This window comes from Diceros bicornis, chromosome 26, assembly GCF_020826845.1.
Source record: "Diceros bicornis minor isolate mBicDic1 chromosome 26, mDicBic1.mat.cur, whole genome shotgun sequence".
Classification (NCBI taxonomy): domain Eukaryota; kingdom Metazoa; phylum Chordata; class Mammalia; order Perissodactyla; family Rhinocerotidae; genus Diceros; species Diceros bicornis.
Genome location: NC_080765.1, coordinates 6,882,602 through 6,893,720, shown reverse-complemented (window position 1 = coordinate 6,893,720; position 11,119 = coordinate 6,882,602). Strand labels below are relative to the sequence as shown.

The 11,119-nt window shown below is 39.7% G+C and overlaps 1 pseudogene; it reads left to right on the top strand.

Moving 5' to 3' along the window:
- The first annotated feature begins 226 nt into the window (after positions 1 to 226).
- On the top strand, positions 227 to 10,914 carry LOC131422903 (cytochrome P450 3A12-like; annotated as a pseudogene).
- Positions 10,915 to 11,119: the final 205 nt, after the last annotated feature.

The following is an 11,119-nucleotide window of genomic DNA, read 5'->3' as shown; positions in this document are numbered from 1 at the left end:
TCTCTCTCAAATTACCCAGCTGTGTTGGTGGGGACGGTGGCATAATCAAGAGGAGACGGTCAAGAATAGTATAGACCTCGGGAAAAACTGGATTAAGACAATTTTTGCCTTTTTCTGGCTCTGCCAGATAGACATCAGAGTGCATACCCCTCCCAGTTTGACTATGTACTGCTTTTCTATTTTTCCCTAGGGATTTGGAGTTTCATTTGGATTTCTCATCATCTAAACTGTGCTGTTTAACATTGACTGGTTTACCTATAATGTCTTTCCTCTCCTTTTAGCTCTGTCTGACCTGGAGTTCGTGGCTCAATCTATTATCTTTATTTTTGCTGGCTACAAGACCACTAGCAGTTCTCTTTCCTTCCTTATATATTTTTTGGCCATTCACTGTGATGTCCAGCAGAAGCGTGCAGGAGGATATTGATGTGACTTTCCCCAATAAGGTGAATGGATGATACCTGGAGAGGGAGGGAGAAGGTGAAGTCTTAGCAAGAATGTCTCCTCACCACTTCCTAGGAGTATTTTTGGAAAAAGCATAAGCATCAGTTCTTTCACCTGCACTATTTAGGAAAGATCTAAAGAGACAAAATCAGAGGGAAAGACATGAGCAATGTATAGCTACTCACAGAAATATAAGATCTTTGAAAAAAGTGCTGGCTCTGGTGTGTCAGTTATCTGTTCCTGCAATTATGCCAAGTAAAAATCAGAAAACCTCAGTGGTACCTAACAATAAGCATTTACTTTTCAAGTGTCTGGGTAGTTATCTCTGTTGACATTGGCTGGAGTTGTTTTGGTCAGGCTGTTGGCTGATCTAGACTAACCTTGGCTAAGCTGGGTGGGCTGACTCAGCTCCATACATGCTCTACACGTCTCTCATTTTCCAGAAAACCAGCCTGGGTGTACTCTTCTCAGGGCAATGGCAGAGGCCAAGAGCAGGAAGCTCAGTCACATGGGTGCCTTTCAAAACTGTGCTTGCATCTCACTTAGCCAACATTCTGTTAGTTTAAAGGAAGCCACCAAGCTAACCCCAGAGTCAGAGTGGGAGGGCACCACAAAGTTAGGTGGCAAAGGACATGGACACAGAAAGGGGTGGAGAGTTGGGACCATTAGTGCAGTCTACTACCCTGGGTAAACTTTGAAGACTAGGAGAGCCTGGTGTACAGGAAAGAGCATAGGGTAGGAAATGGAAGACATGACTGAGTCCTGACTGTGGTTTTGGACAAGTCTTATGATCTTTCTGAGTCTTAGGTCCTTCAGATGTAAGGTAAGAAAACATTTCAGGACCGACCTAAATTAAAGATTCTCTCTTTTCTCTGGTAAAGCCCATATTGAGATTCTTCTGTTTGAAATATGATGAAAAGTTCACTTGGAGACAGAGACTAGCTAAACATTGTGTTCTCCCTTTTTTATAAGAATAATTACAAAGACAATAACAACTTAAGAAGCTAATATTTGCTCATTTCTAAATATGACTCTTTTAAATGCTTTCTATTTATAAATGAATTAATCTTCATAAAATTCTATGTTAGGATAGGCTAGGTTTAGCCTCAGTAACAGATTATCCCTAAAATCTCCATAGCTTTACATAGCGAAGGTTTACTTTTTTTTTTTTTAATTTTGTTTATTGCAGTAACATTGGTTTATCACATTGTATAAATTTCAGGTGTACATCATTATACTTCTATTTCTGCATAGATTCTGACATACATGTCCAAGTGGATGTAGTGGAGGATGAGAGTGGGAGTCTCTGCTCCACATAGTTACTAGGGATACAGGCTATGAGGCTCCACCTTCTTCTAGCTGATTGTCTGGAACATGAGGCCTTCCCGTTGGCTGGGGAATAAAGAGCTAGAGTGTTGCTCACTGGCTTTTCAAATGTTTTGTCCCTGAAGTGACATACATCACCTCAGCTCACAGCCCATCGCCAAAGCTGATTTCCCTTAAGTTCATTGGGCTGGGAAATGTGGAGACTACAAGGATGTTGGCTAAGCAGTGAGTGTCTCTGTCCAACAGCCCTATGAAGTGTTAACTCAAATTATCTCCATGGAACATATCAGAAAACTGAGCTACAGAGAGATGAAATAACGTCCATAAACTAGTCATGTAACTAGCAGTGAAGAAGCCAAGCTATGATCCAGGATATTTGGCTCCTGAGACAGACTGTTTACCTCTACAATATTGCCTCTTCAATATAATACCAGGTCATAGCCACATATTGTACACACTTTTTTCTGATCTCTGCCAAAACTGGATTTCTTTGTGGGGTATAGAGATCTGGCCCCTGGGACTGCAGTGGCTTGCTTAGATCTTCAGAGCTTACATTCAAATCCTGAAGCGACAACTAGGAAACTGTTCCAGCAACATAGGATGGGGCTGAGGGTGGAATTCTGATCCTTTTTATAACTTTCCCTAGAAATGAAATCGTGTGCCCTGGTAGCATCCAATCTTAACATTCTTTTGTCTTATTTGGTTTAGAAAGGAACTAGTTTCTCCCCAAATTACTTGTAGAGTTTTTAATATAATACAGTGTATCTGTCCAAATTATATATTATATAAACCAAAGAGTTAGCAACTAGGAATTTTCAACTAAAAAACTTTATGTTGAATAGTGGATTTGCTCTTTTACACATTCTCCTTCCTTGGTACAGATGTTATGGCCTCTCTTTTGAGAGGAAACAGTGACTTTGGCATATATCACTGAAGAGTAAATGCCATAGTCTATTAGTCACATTTGTTCACATGAGAAAGAAAATCCACTACGTGGTAGTGTGAGGGATTTCAGACCCTGTTGAGGGATTGTCCCAATTGTTTCCTATAGTCCTGGGAGTCCATGCTACTCCATGTATCTCAATGCGTCACTGAGCAGGTCAAAGGACATGATAGATATTAAAATGTCTGTAAATGCTAAAGTCCTTTACCAAAATAAATTATTCTTTTGTACTCCTAACATTTCAATGGTACTACAGAGACTGAGTGGAAAGTTGATCCCAAATCTCAATTTATTAAAATCTGTTGCTTTCTTCCCAGGCACCTCCCACCTATGATACCCTGGTACAGATGGAGTATCTTGATATGGTGTTGAAGGAATCTCTCAGACTATTCCCAATTGCTGGTAGAATTGAGAGGGTCTATAAGAAAAATATGGAAATCAGTAGGGTGTTCATTCCCAAAGGAACAGTGGTGATGGTTCCAACTTTTGCTCTTCCCCAAGCCTCAGAATTCTGGCCAGAGCCTGAGGAGTTCCATCCTAAAAGGGACAGGGTCCCCTGGGAAAGAGAACCTACTATGATCCAGGCTGGTGGGAGCATATGCTGATATCTCTTCGTATAGATGACAAACATGTGATTGTACAATCATTCATTTGTACATCTTTTTATTTTTAGCAGTTGTTTTTCTTTTTACAAGAGTGATCATTGTTTGTTGTCAAAATTTTACAAACTGTGGACTAGAAAAAAGAAAATTATAGCTGCCCACAGTCCCAATACCTTAAAATAGGCCTCATTAACAATGTGCTATAGGTCCTTATGGACATATTTCTCTGCATTTATAGATTTTAAAAAATTTGAATGGTATTATATTTTATTTGGTTTTGAATTGCTTACTTTATTTACCAGTAAACTATAAACAATATCCTATGTTACTATATATATGTATATATATGTTTTTATATCTCTATATATCTTTTTATCTATATACTATAAATATATATATATTTGTGTGTGATTGCATGCATTTGCCATAATTTACTGAACTACTATCTGATTTGGGGAATATAGGCTCATTTTTCCTTTATGTTTTTCTGTGCTGTTCTCTTCAGCTCTCTGAATTTACCACCAACGTTCCCACATTCTGTTTTTTTAAACATTGGTGCTGTTTCCTCTAGCATTATTGTTAAGAGTTCAGGTAATGACCTAGAGGTCCTCCCTCTGATGGTTTAAGCAGCCTCACTGAGAATGGAGGTGAGCACAGGACCCCCAGTGCTGTCTATGGTTGCAGTCCTTTGCCAGCTCCCTTCTACTCTCAGTGTTTGGCGACCCTTCCAAAGTGAAGTCATGTGCTCTCTAGATGTCTGAGACATCCTCCTTGAGCATGCTCTTCTGGGAACTCTTAACCAAGATCTAACTTTGCTCACAGCTTGAACTCTGGAAAGAGCTGATGCTTTCACATTTATTTTATTGGTGAGCAAAATTTGGAATGAACTTTTTAGGGCACTAGCTGAGATCTAGACTTTTATTAGCTCCCAACTAGAAGCTCCCTGATGGCAGGGACCTTGTCTTGTTGGCCATGGTGTCCCTAGTGCTGGCATAGCATCTACACGTAGTACTTGTTGAAGAAAGTCAGAGTTGATAAAGTCCTCCATTTTCTGGACCAGAGGACCTCTGTGGTTCCTCAAAGGTCAGCAGTTCCCCTTCCTACAGCTTCACAGACATAAAACCAGAGACCACTCACTGTACTTCTCTTTGATTCATTCAGTCATCAAACAGATAGTAAACGCTTACTGTGTGTCAGGGACTGGGCCAGGCAGTGAGAAATACAAATGTTAAAAAAATGCCTATTATGAAAATTTTTGATATATACACAAGTATGTGTGTTTTGACGTATATACAAGCATATTCTATAGACACAAGTCTGTGTAATACCTTTGATGTATCTATATGTGTCCACCTGCCCACAACCACCAACCCATGTCAGCTGTATCATCCTCACACCACTGCTACCTTTATCCTGATTCCCATATTGTTTTAAGGCATATTGTGTATAACTATCCAAGAATGTTCTCCAAAATATAAGGACTCTTTAAAAAGTACATAACCACAATGCCATTCACTTTCCCCAAATCCATGATTTTTGTTCGTGTAATCACATATTGAGGAATCGAATTGAGTAAAACATAGGTCTAACTTTCAAGGAATTTATAGCTGGTGGAACAGATAGAGAAGGAAATCAGTGATTATACTATAGTGGAGTAGCATTATATGCCCATGAAAATCATCTAATCTAAGCTCTTCTATGGCGGGGGGAGAGGGGGGGTGGAGAAGGTGACAGAGAGAGAAAGAGAGAGAGATAGAGAGAGAGAGAGAGAGAGATAGAGAGAGAGAGAGAGAGAGAGAGAGAGTGAAGGGGAGCAGAGGGCAGGGGAGGAAGGGAAGAGAAGAGAAAATAACAATTTAAATAGTGGGAGGCATTTCTCCTGCTTTCTTCTTTCCATGAGCACATGACCAACACCAGGGTGTGTGGAAGCAGGAACCTACTTTTCCTTCAATCACTCTCATTTCTTACTTGCCTTTCAGAGTGTGAATATGTCATCACCCTGAATGTAGTTTTCATGTTTAAAGATAAATTTTCTTTTAAACAGCATTCATTTCATCTCCTGAACAAGACTGAAATCTCCTATGGGGTAAGGGGAATGGAAAGGATCTGTCGCTTACAATTCTCACAGCAAATGCCTGTAGCAGGATGTCAATGACTAGCCCACAGAAGTATCCTGTGTACTACTGGTTGAGGACTCTAAGTGAGAACCACAAACCTATAGCTCTTGTGGTTTTCATATTTCATTAACTTGTTCTCTTCTGGATCCAGGTTCAGTAAGGAGAACAAGGACAGCATAAATCCTTATCTATACCTGCTCTTTGGAACTGGACCCCGAAACTGCATTGGCATGAGGTTTGCTATCATGAACATGAAACTTGCTGTCGTCAGAATGCTGCAGAACTTCTCCTTCAAACCTTGTAAAGAAACACAGGTCAGACAGTGAACTTTCTGCATAGATAATGTTTTATTAAGACTTTAAAAATTATTTTATTGGGGTCATATTGGCTTATAACATTGTGTAAATTTCAGATGTACATTATTATATTTAGTTTCTGTACAGACTACATCATGTTCACCACCAATGGTCTAGTTTATATCCATCACCATACATATGTGCCCTTTATCCCTTTTTCTCTCAGCCCACCCCCTTCTTCTCTGGTAATCACCAATCTGTTTTCCTTATCTGTATGTTTGTTTATCTTCCACATATGAGTGAAATCATACGGCATTTGTCTTTCTCTGTCTGACTTATTTCACTTAGCGTAATGCCCTCAAGGTCCATCCATGTTGTTGCAAATGGCACGATTTTGTCCTTTTTATGGCTGAGTGGTATTCACACATCTTCTTTGTCCGTTCATCCATTGATGGGCACTTGGGTTGCTTCCATGTCTTGGCTATTGTGAATAATGCTGCAATGAACATAGGGGTGCATAAATCTCTTTGGATTGTTGATTTCCTGTTCTTTGGATAAATACCCAGTAGTGGAATAGCTGGATCATATGGTATTTCTGTTTTTAATTTATTGGGAAATTTTTTTTTTAAATCGAGGAGTATATGTATTTGTGTATTTGTACATATATAAGAATGTGTTTTATTCAAAGAATAATTTGTTCTGTTGGCCAGAGAATCTGTTTGGAGCCATATGTGACTTGTAGGACCTGTCAGCTCTGGACTGCTAAGTCTGTGACTTTATAAAGACCCAACGATAGGGGCTGGTCTGGCGGCATAATCGTTAAGTTTGCGCGCTCCGTTCCAGTGGCCTGGGGTCACAGTTGCTGATTCCGGGTGCGGACTTAACGCACTGCTTATCAAGCCATGGGCACAGATGTTAGCCCAGGGCCAATCTTCCTCAGCAATAAGAGGAGGATTGACAACAGATGTTAGCTCAGGGCTAATCTTCCTCACACACACACAAAAGTCCTGATGCATAGGTCATCTCAGAAATTCTAAAATAATTCACTGAGATTGGTGGCTTAACAGCACCCCATGGATTCTCATGTGCAGCCAAGGTTGAGAATCACTGATTTAAGCATTTCTGCCAGATGTGAAGGATTCCCATAGTCCAGGGCCATCCTGGATATTTGGCCTCACCTTCCAAGAGCCCTGTTCCAGTCAAGCTGGACTCCTTTTACATCCTAATAATAACCCTATAAAAATTCTTCCTGCGGGGCCGGCCCGGTGGCGCAAGCGGTTAAGTGCGCGTGCTCCGCTGCGGCGGCCCGAGGTTCGCTGGTTCGGATCCCGGGCGCGCACTGACGCACTGCTTGGCAAGCCATGCTGTGGCGGCGTCCCATATAAAGTGGAGGAAGATGGGCACAGATGTTAGCCCAGGGCCGTCTTCCTCAGCAAAAAAAAGAGGAGAATTGGCGGATGTTAGCACAGGGCTGATCTCCTCACAAAAAAAAAAAAAAAAAAAATTCTTCCTGCTCTACCACCCATTCTGTTCTTATCCTTCAAGTCCTTGTTCTATCCACGAGCCCCTCCATGGAGCGTCCGTCATCCAGTTCAGAGCCCATTCTGTCCTCTGCTCTGTTACTGGTTACTGCAGGCTGGTATCATTGGTTGGACCATCTAACTTAATACTGTGTTATTAAATCATCCAGTGTGGTTCTCTATGTTTTCTTTGTACCTAAGAATGTTTTTTAACTCTAGCACCTCATTTATTCCCTTCATAAACTCCCAATGGTGCCTTGCAGTCATCCAGTAAATGCTTAAGGAGTGATTTGCAGTTGATTTAGAGCTCTTGGATACAAATTTTGAACAATTTTAACTTTAAAAATTTAACAAATGAAATTTTTGTTTGTGCCTGTTGTGTGTGTGTGTTTATCTGTTGGGGAAATATGTGTATGCCATTTGAAATTATAAAATAACAAGGTTTTACATTTATAGAAAGATCTGGACTCTTTCCTCTGAAGAACTTAAAAAATGGTTGTCGTTGATTCATATCAAACAAGGCCCTAAAATAAGGATTATTTCTAGGACTTGTGCATTAAATTTGCAGCTTCTCTCCTTAACTGGGGTTTCTGTAGGAGAGAGGAGCATAGAGATGGTTTCCATCTTATTTGTGGCTTTAGGGCAGCTATGTGGCAATCCTGTAAGTGTGTAAACAGGGGACTCAGTCCTGAGAGAAAGCAGGTCTCTTGCACACGTGGGATGGGGCAGACACTCTCTGCCAGCTCCTAGTCATCCACAGGCTGGTGCTTCTCACCCTCCATGGCAATTTGCTTGCCCTTCAGTCAACTGAGTCCTGAAGATTAATCTGCTGGTGGCTCCCCCAACACTGAAGGAGTGGCTGGGTGAGAATGGGGCTAAAACTATCAGTCAAAACACTGTAGGTGTAATCATATATCTGACAAGGGGTTAATTTCCGAAATATATGAAGAACTCATACAACTCAACAACAAAATAACGAACAACTCAATAAAAAAATGGGCAGAGGATATGAGCAGACATTTTCCCAAAGAAGATATACAGATGGCCAACAGGCATATAAAAATATGTTCAACATCACTAATTCTTAGGGAAATGCAAATCAAAACTACAATGAGATATCACCTTATACCTGTCAGAATGGCTGTAATTAACAAGACAAAAAATAGCCAGTGTTGGAGAGGATGTGGAGAAAAGGGAATCCCCATACACTGCTGGTGGGAATGCAAACTGGTGTAGCCACTATGGAAAAAAGTATGGGGATTTCTCAAAAAATTAAAAATAGAAACACCTTATGATCCAGCTATCCCACTACTGGGTATTTATCCAAAGAGTATGAAATCAGCAATTCAAAGACATTTATGCATCCATATGTTCATCGCAGCATTATTCACAATAGCCAACACATAGAAGCAACACAAGTGCTTATCAATGGATGAGTGGATAAAGAAGATGTGGTATATGTATACAATGGAATTCTACTCAGCTGTAAAAAAAGACAAAATTGTGCCATTTGCAACAACATGGATGGACCTTGAGGGTAATATGCTAAGTGAAATAAGCCAGACAGAGAAGGACAAACACCATATGATTTCACTCATATGTGGAAGATAAACAAACACATGGATAAAGAGAACAGATTAGTGGTTACCAGAGGGGAAGGGGGTAGAGGATAGGGAAAAGGGATAAAGAGGCACATATGTATGGTGACGGATAAAAACTAGACTGTTGCTGGTGAGCATGATGCACATTCTATACAGAAATTGATATATAATAACGTACACTGAAATTACACAGTATTATAAGCCAATATGATCTCAATAAAATAATTAAATAAAAAAATTAGAAAACCAATGTGTACATAACTTCAAATTCTACAAGGACCTAGGCTCTCTTCTCATGGGTTGTTATTGAACTGAATATTTTCTTTTATCTGCTGGATAGATCTCTTTAGTGATCTTTTTAGAAATAAACTTATAAAAAAATACATTTTTATGGATGGCATATTCCATTGCAACACTTAGGCTTTTTTGGTCTTCAAAGAAGTCTCCATAAGAGATTAAACCTTGGGATGAATCCTTTATTTACAGACCTTAAGTAAGGTGGAAAGAGTGAAACCATAAGTGTTTTGCATTAAACTTTTGACAATATAGAGGTTGCTATTTCAAATGACTGGTGCAGAACCTAAATGGAATAATGAAACAAATAATAAAATTGAATGGATTTAATATACATATTTTCTCAAAAAAAAAAAAAAAACCAAAACAAAACACTTCTAGATCAGAAGTTCACCATTTGCACTACATATGGGAGCCAAGAGATGTTAGAAAACAGGAATAATATTCACAATGAACTTTTCTCATCATGAAACTGGATGGGTTCCACTGGGAGAGGTGACTAAACTCTTTAGAAGTTGAAGATGGCCCATACAATTAAAATGTGTAATACCCACTTGGGTTACCTTGCAAGTTTCAGCATGCACAAAATTAACTCTATATAGCTTTTCAAAATAGTTTGCCATAATGCCTGAGAATTTTGAGGGTTTTAAATTTTAAAAGTTCATTCTTTTTACTTAAAACTTAATTCAAAAAGGAACACGCCGGCCCGGTGGTGTAGTGGTTGACTTTGCCTGCTCCACTGCAGCGGCCTGGGGTTTGTGGGTTTGGATCCTGGGTGTGGACCTATACACCACTCATCAAGCCGTGCTGTGGTGGTGTCCCACATACAAAGTAGAGGAAGATTGGCAGGGATGTTAGCTCAGGGACAATCTTCCTCAAGCAAAAAGAGGAAGACTGGCAACGGATATTAGCTCAGGGCCAATCTTCCTCACAGGAAAAAAAAAAAACCACAAGCCACCATGATTTTGTTTCTAGCCTGGTCCAGAATGGTGCTCTGTAGATATTTTGTCTCTGGCCTGTTCCAGAACGGTCCTCTCTTTAATGAATGGATGGATGAAAGCTTTCACTATCCAGTCTGACATAACTTACAGACTAAGTATAAAGAATCAAAGTTATATGATGCTAAAAGTAGTTTATATGTTTGTAAAGCATTATTGTCCTTAATGTGTCTTGTCTACTTCTGTTGTTGGTGGAACTTTATTAGTCAGTTCTCATATTCTTGTTTAACTGTTGCAGATCCCCCTGAAATTAGGCCCTCAAGGACTTATTCAACCACAGAAACCCATTGTTCTAAAGGTTGAATCCAGAGATGGGACCGTGAGTGGAGCCTGACTCTCCCTAAGGACTTCCATTTTGTTGTTCGAGGAAGCTGTATCCCAGCACACCAGAGACCTCAGTTTACTTTGTGAATAAACCCCAGAATGAAGATGGGCTTAACTGACTGCACTTGATGGATTCCTATGGATTGTTACATTCCTTGAGCTTTCTCAGTATCTACATAGAGAATCATATGTTGTGTGATATAAGGGAGGGGACTAAGTAAGTGCAAGATATGTGAACTCAGCTTATCTTGTTCTCACAGGACGATCTCCATCCACTCCAGTTAGTACCATCTACTCTTCCTGAGCACTAATCAAGAATAAAAGTTTATCAATGATTTTATCAGCAAATTTTAATGAAAACAAGAATTATTGTGTTGAGTATGGTAGAGACATTTATATCACATGTTCATTTTGAATATTCTATGACATATTATATTGAGCAGGTCAATAAACATCTGTTTACAAAATTATTATTTGATGCCTTCTTGCACATTAGTGGGACTCTATAGAACTGAATCAGTGAGAGCCAGTGCCTAAATGCTTTTGACCATCACAATCACTGGTTGGGTGGGGCCTTTTTCAGAACTCCCATTTGATATATTAAGATATGTGAGAGTTAATCCACTGTAACTTTGCCCGTTGCTTAGAAAGTATATT